Genomic DNA, 13,096 nt, shown 5'->3' with positions numbered 1-13,096 from the left:
TGCTTCTCTCACATTCCACTTTGTGCCATCTCACTCTCCCACCTTTGTGGACTTCTCAGGTGCAGGGATTATGTTAGTCCCCATCTGTGTACCCTTAGCACCCCACATTTATAAAGGTTCAAAGAATTGCAGTCTTGGCCTGATTGACAGTGAGTACTGTATTGGGACTCTATTGAATATTGTATTTTCACCTGGTGCCCTTCCAGTTGTCCTGATTATGTATGTCTGGAGCCCGGTAATAATTACATGCTAGAGAGGCAAACTCTAAGGAACACAAACAGCATTGTCATCCTCTGCCTCCCCAGAGCCTAGGAACTGAGTCTTGCCCACAAGTGAGCTTAGTTGTTAAGCTGTCAGCTTAGTGTATCCACAGAGAAGTACAATATGTACCCGCAGAAATACTGAAAGGACACAGGGGGCTGGGCCAGGCTAGGGGGAGGGAGAAGGAGCTTACATGCCTGAGCTGAGAACATGAGCCAAACAGGAGAGCAACGCCCAGCGATAGCCCAGCATGCTGGCAGCACATGTGAGCCTTTGTGTCTGAGAAACAGTGTTTAATGGGGATTAGGTGCCAGACTCTATGGAGAAAAAAAGTGCTGAAAATATAGCTCTGTTCGCTTATTTGCAGCCCTCTACCCCTACAGATCCTGCAAAATGCAGGGACAGTGCTTGGGTGTCACATCCTGGTACAAAGATCCCTGATCTTGCAATCCACATTCCCTCCAACCCTAGGCGTGTTCAGCCACTTGAGTCTCAGCCTTTGCTTTTTCCTTTGCGATAATACATGAGCCACCTCACAGGTTTGTTGTAAGGGAAATACTTGGCAATTTATAAAACACTATAGACAAGTCAGTTGTTATCACTTAGTAATATAAGCACCTTTCAAATTTTTTTTTAACTCTAGATTGAAAGTAATGCAATATTACCATAGAAAATACTTGAGTACTTTACTTTAGGTTAAGCTTTGTATTTTTCAAAGCACTTTTACATTTTAAAATCGCATATTCTCAATAACCCTGTAAGGTAAGTATGAGAGGGAAAAAACAGGCTCAGAGAAGGCCAGCAGCTTTGCTGTAGCCACAGTGTGCATTGTTGGGATAATAATGTCAGGTTTCCTCCCAGAGCCTGGAATGAGGTTGGGACAAGCAAGGCTTTTACTTGGCATTGAAATTGAGAAGTGTGGCACTTTCTACCCCAGGGGTGGTCTTAGGGATTTTTGCTACTGGCATCAGATGTAAAAAGAGCCAGACCACCCAAGAAGGACATTGTCCTGCTGTTTCCCAAACCACTTGTCTAATGTGGGCAGAACTTTTTTCCTGCTTGACCCTAACTTCTGCTCTGAATGCCCTTTAAGACTATTTTCTTTATTCCCTTGCTCCAAAAACACATTTCAAAAAAACATTCCTCTTGACACACAAGTCTTTGACCAAAATTTTCTGCAGACAAAACTTCAGCCAAGTGAAGTTAGTGATTTACGTGTGCATTGCAGATGACTCCAGGAAATGTGTCTGTCCCCAGGTTACCTCCCTCCCCACTCACCTGGACTTTTGGAAGGCTCTTTGGAAGGTTCCAGGAGAGAAGTTTCTCTCGGTTAGAACACCATTGTCATTATGAAACTTCCTTCAGTCTTTCATTTGCTGCAAAGCTGAGGCTTCTGCTGCAGAAACCACGCCTTCCACCACCAAATGCAAAACATACAAAGGCAGCCAGGAGAACGATTTCTAGGATACCATTAAGAGCTTCAGCATCAGTCATTTGCCCAAAACACATTAGCAAAAAGGGCCAGTGGCCATCGAAGTGGCCTTGGGGCATAAGGAAGAGGAAAGGAGGATAAGAACATGAGGTATGAATATGAGACCCTTTCTGCCAGCTGCTCTCAGTCAATCCCTAGCCAGCTGTTGCCCTTGTTCCCTTGCCTGGCCTCAGTGAGTGTTCCTAATGACTAAGCAACTCTCCTAGGTTTCATGGTCTCTCACCTCCCCTGTCTGTGCCATCTTCTCACTGGATCTAGGGAGGCGACTTCCATGTTTTCTTTTCTTCTCTGTCTCTTTTGAGGATTTTAAGAAATTAAGGATCTTCAAGGGTTGTTGACTATGCTATAGGATGAGACCAGTTGTACTCCCTGGGGGATAGGCCATACTTCCCCTCATGTGACCGTACCTAACCAGGAAAGCCTCTTCAGAAGGCTAAGGATGGCGAAGCACGGCCTGGGGTGAGCCTCCCTACCTCTCAGGGGAGTTCTTCCCTTCCCTTGGCTGGCCTTGTAGACTTTCCCTTGAACCTCAGTTTTTCCAGGTTCTCTTTCCTGATCCCCAATCTGGAGCTCTTTCTACTAAATGATGCTGCCAAGATTTAGTCTTGAGAGTTTGTAATGGTAACTTTCGTCATCTATAAAAAGCTCATGATTTCTGGCATCCCCCCCCCCAAACAAATGCTTTCAGTGTTTGTGTATATGAGATACTGGGAGATTTACCTTCCTAAAATATAGAAATGACAGGTTCTTGGCTAGGGATGGAATGCATTTTAAAAGGACATATATTTACCTTGGGTCTTACCTATCTAATCAAAAGGACCTTAAACTGTAAAGGAAGGTACAAAGAAAATTTGGCATGTCTGTCCACCAAGCTTGATCATGTAGAGAGCAGGTAGAAGTATAGGGAGAAGAGTGGCAGTGGATGTGGCTGGCATCAGACTGGGGCCTGGGATGTCATTGGTATAGGGGACTGTTGCCTGTGCAGGTCAACACCTGCCCTGCAGCTTCAGTCTTAGAGGGCTGCCTAGAGTACTGAGAGGTTAAGTGACTTGTTAATCAGTGCTCACATAACCAGGATGTATCAGAGGTGGGATTGGCACCTGAGTCTTCTTGCCTTCTGGCTCTCAGGGCAGGAGAAATACCCAGAGATTTATAGGCTAGATCCAGGAAAGCAGCCAACAGTAGAATCCATGGCTTCTGGTGTCTGTAGACATGTTCACAAAGCATGTGTAATAAGCACAGTGAATTCTAGACCCTGATACAGTGAAGCAAATTTGACTTCATGGGTATCAGTGAAACTCATAGGTAGGGTGGGACTCAGTGGTCTACCTGATCCAGAAAGAACAGAGGAGCTTAAAGAGACTTGGGGCTGCATATGGGGCAGCATCTTTTCAAGAAGCTGTTCTTCAAGAATAATAGCTGATGTTTATATGGCACCTTCACTTGTAAAGAATATATATTTGTGTAATCTTATTCAAGACTCCCAATAACAGTGCGAGATAGGTTCAATAAAATAACATTATCCCCTATGCCAGTGAGGAAATATGGCTGATAGAAATTAAGTGCCTGTGGTCATACAGCTAGTAATGATCCCAGACAGGATTTGAACCCAAGTCTTTCTGACTCCAAGTTAAAGGATTTATCCATCAGCACATGTTGCCTCTTCAAGAAGATACGCTTATGTGAGGATACCCAAAAGCACAGAGAGAGGGGGAAATATGGTGCAAAGCATTGGGATAAAGATCGACAGAGGCAGGAACAACAGCAGTATCATCGTCATGTATACCACGGACTCCTTGGAGAGAGAAGAAACAATGGGCTCAGGAAGCGCAATGCAGACCTGGCAGGGGGCGCAGTGTGCTAGTGATGGGACTCTTTGCTTAGCTGGAGCTTTCTCTCTGACCAAAGAGCAGTTAATACTGACTTGATCTGCTTTAATGAGAAGTTTATCCATGAAAAGGTGTGGCACTCACTAGGGAGTTGCTCTTTTGGATTCGATTTGCATCAACAAGGTTGCTTAGGGTGAAAATAACGGGAACTTTGAGCGAAAGTGACCATTCCGTATTGGAAGTTGTGACAGAGGAAAGGAAAGCTGGACACGGCACGGAATGCTTCCCAGCTTGGAGAGATCAGATTTCAGAGTTCAGAGAAGGAATATATATCATCCCCTGACCTAGAAATTCTATAGGGAAAGTCAGCCCAGGAAGGACTATATGGAATTCTCAAGACACACAGAGCCATGATTTTAATGAGGAGGCAAAAGGGTAGTTATTTAAAGAGACCAATGTGGATGCACATGAAATCCATCAACCAACATAGATTAAAACCAACAAAATCATGTGCTGTAGATGGAAGTAAGGACACGTAACAAAGAATGGAATAAAAAATGTGGTAAAGTATTCTAAGAAAAATGTCAAAAGTTCGAGAGCTCAGAATGAGCTGAAACTGGCAAGGAAAGCAGATGACACAAGGACTTTTTACGGTTCTCTTGGGGGAGAAGCAAGGATCACAGGAAGAGATAATACTGCTGTTGGTGGTAGATGAGGCAGTGATAGAGGGCAATGGGGAGAAGGAGGAGCCATTCAATTGTTGTGGGTCTGATTATTCTATCAAATAGAATGATCTTTGAACTGGAAAGGAGAGGAAAAGAAGGCTAATAGGGAGTCAGGGCTCAAGATAAGTAGAGAGATAATAAGAGGGCAGATGGCTTCCCATGATGAATCGAAATCACAAGTGCCCAGGAACATGTATTAGGATGGATGTGACTGCTGAGCCACTATCAGGGATCTTTGTAGCATCCTTAGGGATGGAGAAGGTACCGCAGGACTGAAAAAGGTCAATCATCTTAATTTTGGAAAAATGGAAGAGGGTGATGTCTACACAGTTGGGATCAATGAGCTCAACTTTCATTCCTGGCAAAGTTTTAGAAGCTGATATTAAATGTATGGTTAGTGAACATGTGAAGAAGGAAGTGGTGCTCACCCAGAGCTTCATTAACACCAATTCATGCTAGACTAACCTCATTTCCTTTTTTGACAGGGTTGTTAGGCCTGGGGAAGCTGTGGATGTTGTTTACTTAGATTTTAACAAAACATTCAGCAATGCCTCTTCTATTATTTTTGCAGGCAAGTTAGTGAGACACAGGCCAAGCAATCATATCATTAGGTGGATTTAGAATTGTTGAATAGTTGGACTCATTAATGGTTCCGAGTCTCCTTGTTAGGATGTGTAAGAGCTCAGGCCAAGAGGATATGTGCTTAGCCCCCTGTTTTAGATAAAGGGACAGGTGGTCTGCTCATCACATTTACAGAAAATGCAAAGCAAGGAAGGATAAATAGCATTTGGTCAAAGTGTCAGGATCCAAAAAGGGATCTAATCAAATTTAGCAGGGGTAAGTAGAAAGTCTTAGAGTGGCATTAAAAAAATCACCTTCAGTGGTACAAAGTAAAGGGAGTGTGGTTAGGCAATATTTCATCTGGAAAAGACATCTGGGGGTAGTTAGAGGATTGTAAACTCAAGATGGATCAGCAGTGAGACATGACAGCCTCAAAATCTTTTTTAAAAATACATCTTGTTGATATCTTCTGTTTTCATATCACCAGCATTTCCTATTATTTCCCTTCCCTGCTTCTGGATGGACAGCTGTCCGTTATGACAAAGAAGAAAAAAAGGAGTATAACAAAACTAACCAACATATTGAAAAAGTCTGGGAATATCTGCATTGTTCACACTCATAGGTACCTCAGCTTTGCAAAGAAGAGTATCTTCTTGACAGATAGCTTCTTTGAAGTCCAGCTTGGCCATTATGATTTTTCAGCTTTCAGTTTTGGTCGTTTCAGCCTAAAAACTCTCCTGCACTCCTAGGTTGCATTAAGAAAACTATAGTGCCCAGGACTGGATTGGGGATTCTCTTTCTGTTCTGTGTGTTTTGTCCTTCATTCTCAAAGAGGACCATGACATCAGGGAGATGAAGACATGACTTGTAGTTGACTTTGATTTGAGTGAGGGAGGGCTGTGCAAGGTCACTAGCCCCACTTTCTCCTCCAGAGCCATCTGAGTCCCATGGCCAGATATTCATCAGGATAACTGGAGATGGCCCAGGATGCAATGGGAGCCCCTGGCCCAAGGCAGAGTCCTGGCAGCTTGTTCAGTTCTGGGCACCATGTTGGAGGAAGGATACTTCTAAGATAGAGAGTGCCCAGAGGCAGAGAACTTGAGATCATGGCTTATGAGAATCCATTGAAGCCTTCAGAAGTATCTGATAGCCATCCTCAGGTATCAGACAAGATATCATTTGGTAGTGGTATTATACCCCAGGGCAGAGGTGGAGCAATGGTTAGAAGCTTCTGGGTAGCAGATTTAGAAGTGATGGAGGGAAAACTTCCAATAATTAATGCTATCCCAGAGTGGAATAGCATTGGAATGCCCTTGGAGACAGTGACTTGCCTGAAGCATAGGCAGGATGATAATTTTCAGATGTGTAGAAAGGATTCTTCGTCAGGTGTGGGTTAGAGTATATAGCCTCTGAGATTCTGTGAGACAAAAAGGTTAGACTAGTCCTATAGAGAGTGCTAGACTTTGAGACAGGAAGACCTGTGTTCAAATCCGGTCTCAGATACTAGCTATCTAATCCTGGTCAAGTCTCTGTCTGCCTCGGTTTCCTTATCTATAAAATGGGGATAATAATAATATCCAACTCCCGGGGTTGCTGTGAGGATCTGACCTTCTCTGTTTTATGAATAAATAAAAAAAGCGATGCCTGCTCTCAATGAGCTCCCATTCTAATCGATGAAGACTGCACATATATATAGGGGAGGCCAGCGATAGGGCAAATGGAAGGGCCCAGAGGTTCTAAGGGTGTAGAGACAGGACAGAATCCTTAGGACGCATTGTGCTGTCTACTCCACAGGAAAGAGTGGGTTAAATGGCCCAGTGGGTTCCCTCTGGCAGTGGTGGGTTGGGGATTCATTGTCCAGCCAGGAAAGGAAAAGAGGACGGGGACATTGACAGTAAGGTTGAAGATGGACTGGAGTGTGGCAGGGAGGAATTGGGGCACCCTCCTGGATAGCAAGGCGAAGGGAGAATTGGGGTGTGGTATAGTAGAAAGAGCATTTGTCTTGGACTTAGATGACCTGGGCTCAGGCACTGTCTGTCTATCTGTGTGTATCTGTGAGCTAGGACAAGCCATTTAACTTCTCTGAGACTCACTTTTCCATCTGTTAAAAGGGGATTAGACTACTTAGGCTGCATATCTCATAGGTTGTTCTAAGGAACGCATTTGAAAATTGTGAAGAGTTATCAAACCATGAACTATTGTTATTAATGAGTGTCCTTCCGGTTCCAATGGCTAAGTCTCCTTCAGCTCTGACATGCTCTGATCTTTTCTAAAGTTCTTTCCTGCTTAGAAACATTTTCAAAATCCCTTCCATTGTTAACATTATCTGAACTCTCTCACATAGGGTGGGCATTACAGCACCTTGGCTTATGTGCAAAAGCCTTCCTGGGTTTCTAGAGGTAAGCATGTTTGACACTCAGCAGGAGGGTCCCCACCCGCTTCTTTCTGGAAACTTCCTTGACTACTCCACAGCTCAAGGATATCTCTCTTGCCTGATACCAACATCTATAATTTGTAACACATACAATTTTACTTGACTATATATAGCCTTGCCATATTTTTTGTTATTTCATATGAATTAGTCGTATTGTCCTATGTACATTTTTTAAGCTCTTTGCAGGCAGGGACCGTGTCTGATCATCCAATAATTCTTCAATGTCTCTTCTACCCAGCCCCCACTACATGCACAGAGCTGTGTCTTTTGGAGGCTTTCAGTCAAAACTGGTGAATATACAAAAAAAGAACAATTAAGCCTCCCCCTTCCCCACCATTGTTCTTTTCATTCTATCATTGTCTTATACACACACAGAGAGAGACACATTATTAGCATCATCATAGTAGTATAATTTTGTATAGAACTTTAGAGTGCTTCCATATTTGTCGTTCCGTTTGATCTCCACCACACTGTCATGAAGTAATGTAATATAGGCATTAATTTCCCCATGTGATAGATAAGGAAAAGAACTTCTCCAAGGTGACCTACAGCCTGTGTAACCTGGCCTTGCCACTTAATCTCTATGATGCTCTGTTTACTCCTAGAAAATGAGGGGCTTAGACAAGATCACTAGTGTCCCCTTCTAGCTTTGAATCCTGTGATCCTAGGACCCAAACTGACAGGGCCAGGCCTGAAGTCTATATCAAATCTTCTGACTTGCATTGATACTCTAATGCTGCCTCTGAATTGTCTGCTTATTCCATTCTCTGAATTTGTACCTTTCCATCATTATAATGGCTAATTTTTCAACGAGTGAGGCTTTCCCACAGCTAGGTGCTAACTCTGACAGCTGTCCTAGGTCACAGTATTTGTCTCATCTCCTTGCCCCCTGGGTCTTTCCATCTGTGTTCCTCATTGAGAAGAGATCACCACCGCATTGGCCACGACCTAGTAAACCTATTTGCATCTTTTTGCTTGCCAGTAGTAGTTTTATGTGACTCCCGCTCCTGGGGAAACTCCAGGAAGAGTTTGGAGACTGTGCACTAGAAACACTCTGGAGTCTTGAGTGGGAACATCCTGGAAGGCAGCAGATGATCCGAGTTGGAAAGCCTTGGTACCCCCTGGTGATTATATGTCTAAGAACCTCTGGAGGGTTTATTATTTCAGTTTTCCAGTAGCACTTTCTCCACTCACTTATGGATACAGTGAGTCATGCTTAGTTGTCACCTTCTGGACAAGATGGCTCTCCATAGTTGTTAAAATAATAAGATGTCATGGACAAAGATTTCATCACGGTGACCAAACTACTAGTGTTGAGCTATTCCCATGCAGCAAAGCTGGTCCTCAGAGCACAAAGTTTATTGCTCTCTGCAAAACCTTAGCACCTTTACATTAATCTCAAATATCATCTTATACTGTAAGGCTCATTGTTATAGCCTGCTCAGCTTACATGATAACAGCCTGGTGTAGTAGAAAGAAGGCTAGGTGAAGACCTAGAAGACCTACAGTAGAGTTCTGGGTCCTCTATTTACTCATGCATGACTGATATTAACCTCTTGGAGCTCTAATTTCTTTCTTTTTTTTTTGAGCTCCCATTTCTTCATTTGTAAAATAAAGATAATGCTGATCTAACCTGCCTCCTAAGGTCATTATCAGGTTCAAATGAGGTGGTGGATAGATAAAGCATAATGGATATAAATACTAATATATCATGTTATCTATATAGTCCTTATAAACCATAAAATGCTATAAAAATGTAAGTAGTGATGATGATGGTCATATTCTGCCCAGGTTATTTTATACAGACTTGGCCTTAGGACTGAATATGAGCTCTTTCAGCTCCTAAGTACCCTGATGCTACAAAGCCATGTGTGAGATATACCAGGTAAGGGATGGGTAGGCAGAAGACTTATTTCAATAGGGGCTATTATTAGGTGGCACCTTTGCTTTTGCTGTTATGAATTCCAGTTGTTATTCTCCTCTAGGGATAGATATCCTTAATGACTAGTAAACGAGAAAGAGAGAGAGAGAGAGAGAGAGAGAGAGAGAGAGAGAGAGAGATTCACTTCCTCCATAGGCTGTGCCTTGGACCTGCTACCAAATTCTGAGAGTCACTGTATCATCAGAAACCGGTATTAGCTCTCATGGACACACACTTTAAGATCTGATTGTATTTATCATTATGACCATTGTGATAGTAAAATCCACAGAACCCCTCAAGACATTTATATTTCTGTACAATTTCAGTCCTTTTCAGTTTCCTCTGCTGCTATTAGGCCAACTTCTTCTTTTTGTGCAGAATTCCCCTATAAGTAGCATTTTCTTCCCAGGAGGGCTTAGTAAATGTCTCCATTGTTTACTTTGATACTGGAGGGGAGTTAGGACAGAAAAGTTCCCAATAATAATACATTATTTTATCTGTATAATGCTTTTTTGTTTCATGAAGTTGTTTCATAATCATGATCTTACTTGTTCGTCTGTAAACTAGATATGAGATATGAATGCATTTATAGCCATCTCACAGATAAGGGCATCATAAAAGCTTGAAATGTCAGAACTAGAAGGGTACATTAGAATATCAGAGCTGCTGGTGCCCTTAGAACATAAAATGTCAGAGCTGGGGTGGCCCTTCAAACAGATAATGTCAGACTGGTAGGATCATCAGAGACCATCTAGTTTAAACTCCTGGTTATACAGATAAGTAACAGACCCAGAGAAGGAGAAGAGACTTGTTTGGCTCATTCATAGAGATTTTGTATTCATTTTCATTCAACAAGTTAGTACAAATAGTATAGATAGTAGATACTCAAATAGTTTGTGGATAAATGTGTGACTGTCTGACTGCTTGTTATGTGCCAAATACTGCACTAGGTGAGCAATCCCTGCTCTCAAGGAGCTCATGATCTGAAGGCAGCAACAGTATGTAAAAGCTATGGACAGAGAAGCTATATGAAGAATAAATTAGAAATAATCAAGAGAAGGAAGGTACTAGAATTAAGAGGGATTGGGAAAGCCTCTCTGTAGAAGGTGGGTTTTAGCTAGGACTTGAAGGAAGCCAGGAAAGCCAGGAGGCAGAGATGAAGAGGGAGAGCATTCCAGGTATGGAGGCAGCCAGGGAAAATGCATGAAGTCAGAAGATGGAGTATCTTGTTCATGGAACAGCCAAGAGACCGGAGTCACTGGATCTCAGAGTGGAGGGGGGTGGCGTGGAGTGGGAGGTATAAAGTGTAAGAAAGTTGGAAAGGTATGGGAAAGGGTTATGAAGGGCTTTGAATGCTAAACAGAGGATTTTATGTTTGTTACTGGAGGTGATAGGGAGGCACTTTTAATAGGGAAAATCACAGGTCAGACCTAAGCTTTAGGAAGATCACTTTGACAGCTGAGTGGAGGAAGGACTAGAGTGGAGAGAGACATGAGACAGGTAGACCCACCAGTGGGCTATTGTGGTAGTTCAAACACGAGGTGAGGATGGACAGGGTGCACCAGGGTTGTGGCAGTGTCAGAGGAGAGAAAGGGGTATATGTGAGAGATGTTACAGAAGTGAAATTGACAGACCTTGGCAATAGATTGGACGGGGGAAGTGAGAGAGAGTTAGGAGTTGAGGATGACACATAGGTTGTGAGCCTGGGTAACTGGAAAGATGGTGGTGCCCTCTACAGTAATAAGAAAGGTTGGAAGTGGGGAGGGTTTTGGAGGAAAGATAATGGACATGTTGAGTTTAAGACAGGTCGAAGGGCACACTTGAGGACCTAGAGGGCCACATGTGGCCTCAGGGCTGAAGGTTCTCCACCCCTGATTTAAGATGTCTCTAGAACATCCAGTTCAAGATGTTCAGTAGGCAGCTGGAGATGCAGGACTGGAAGTGAGCAGAGTGGTTAGAGCTAGATAAGTTGATTTGAGAATCATTAGCATAGAGGTGATAATTGAATCCATGGGAGCTGATGAGGTTGCCAGGTGAAATAATATAGAGGGAGAAGAGGAGAGGCCCTGGGCAAGGCCCTTTGGGACACCCAAGGTTAGCAGGTATGATCTTGGTGAAGATCCAGCAAAGGAAACTGAAAAGGAATGTTCAGATAAGTAGGAGGAGAACCAGAAAAGAATGGTATCCCAAAAACCTAGAGAGAAGAGAGTATCAAGGAGAAAAGGGTGAAGGGCAGTGTCAAAGGCTATAGAGAGGTCAAGGAGAATGAGGACTGAGAAAAGGTCTTTGGATTCAGATTTGATAACTTTAGGGAGAGCAATCTGAGTTGAATGATGAGATCGGAGGCCAGATTGTAAAGAGAGTTAAGAGTGACTTCTTGAAGTAAGCAGAACCAGAAAAAACTATATGTAGTGACAGCAGCCATGTAGATGGAAAGAATGAAAAAGAAAACTTGAAACTGAACACTGGCATAATGATAACCTTGGCCCTAGAGAAGAGGTGAGAAATGTACCTCCCTCCCTTCGTAGAGCGGGCGACTGGATGGGAAATGTTGCATGTGCTGTTGGTGTGCTGCCCAGTTTTGTTGGGCTCCTTTCCTTTTTTCTTTCTATTCTTTGTGGCAAGAGATAGCTTTCAATGGGCATGGGAAAGGGGATACATTTGGAAATGAAAAAGAAATCAATGAAAATGTTTTTAAATTAAGAAAAAAAACTGCCTATAAAGTAGTTGGAGATGAAAGAACTTTGTGTTATTGTTCATTTGTTTCGGTTGTCTGACTCTTCGTGACCCCGTTTGGGGTTTTCTTGGCAAAGATACTGGAATGGTGTGCCATTTCCTACTCCAGCTCATTTGACAGATGAGGAAACTGAGGGTCACACTGCTACTAAGTGTCCGAGGCCAGATTTGAACTCGGGTCTTCCTGACTCCAGGCCTCAGCGCTTTACCCGCAGCACCCCTTTTTTTCCTGGGAAGATCAAGGATTGCTTTGTGAAGAAGGTGGCTTGGAAGCTGGGCCATGAAGGATGAGTGATACGAGATAGAGGGAAGGGCTTTCTAGGGACAAAGAACAGGGTGGGCAAAGGCAGGAAAGTGTGGGGCTGGTTTGGTGGGGAGAAAATATCCTTGTTGGCTTCCGTCTTTCTGCCATGGAAAGGCATGAAAGAGTGAATACTGGCAAATACGTATGTTCTATGAACAAACAGTGCTACATAAAGTATGTTCTCCCCAACTTTCAAAGCCTTGGCCAAATCTCATCTAGGAGGTACTGCGGAGAGAGTGCTCATCCTGCAGTCTGGAAGTCCTGAGTGCAAATCCAGCCTTAACCACTTACTAGCTGTGTGACTCTGGGCAAGTCACTTAACTCTGCTGCCTCGGTTTCCTCATGGAAAAATGGCTATAATAGCACCCATCTCAGGCTTGTTGTGAGGATCAAATGGGCTAATATTTGTAAAACTCTTTGCAAACTTTAAAGCATTAGAGAAATGCCAGGTGGTATTATTATTACTTTCCTACTGTTACTTATTCCATGATTACTCTGTCCTGTTTGTCTCCCACAGTACCTGTTGCCTCTACTATATGGCCCTATGATTTAGAGCTAGAAGGGATAGGAGAGACCATTTAGACTTTTTTATGTATTCAGAGACTCGCCAAGGTCATATTTCTATTAAGTAGCAGAGTCAGGATTTGAACCCAGGTCTTCTGACTCCAAAGCCAATATTCTTTCCATTAGGCCATGTATACAGGGCAAGAGCTTTCTCAGATGATGAAACTGATCCTCAAAGAAATTAAGTATCTCCTAATTCATAGAAGGTCACAGGATTTAAAGCTGGTAGGAACTTTAGGAGATTTGGTCCAATCTGCTCATTTTGCAGA

The 13,096-nt window shown here is 43.1% G+C and overlaps 1 protein-coding gene across 2 annotated transcripts in view; it reads left to right on the top strand.

The window, feature by feature from the left end:
- GNG7 (G protein subunit gamma 7) overlaps positions 1-13,096 on the top strand; it is a 364,198-nt gene that overhangs the window by 138,413 nt on the left and 212,689 nt on the right. The gene's annotated exons all lie outside the window — the stretch shown is intronic.

The sequence above is a fragment of the Trichosurus vulpecula genome, chromosome 1, assembly GCF_011100635.1.
Source record: "Trichosurus vulpecula isolate mTriVul1 chromosome 1, mTriVul1.pri, whole genome shotgun sequence".
NCBI lineage: Eukaryota > Metazoa > Chordata > Mammalia > Diprotodontia > Phalangeridae > Trichosurus > Trichosurus vulpecula.
This window is presented reverse-complemented; position numbering and strand designations above follow the sequence as displayed.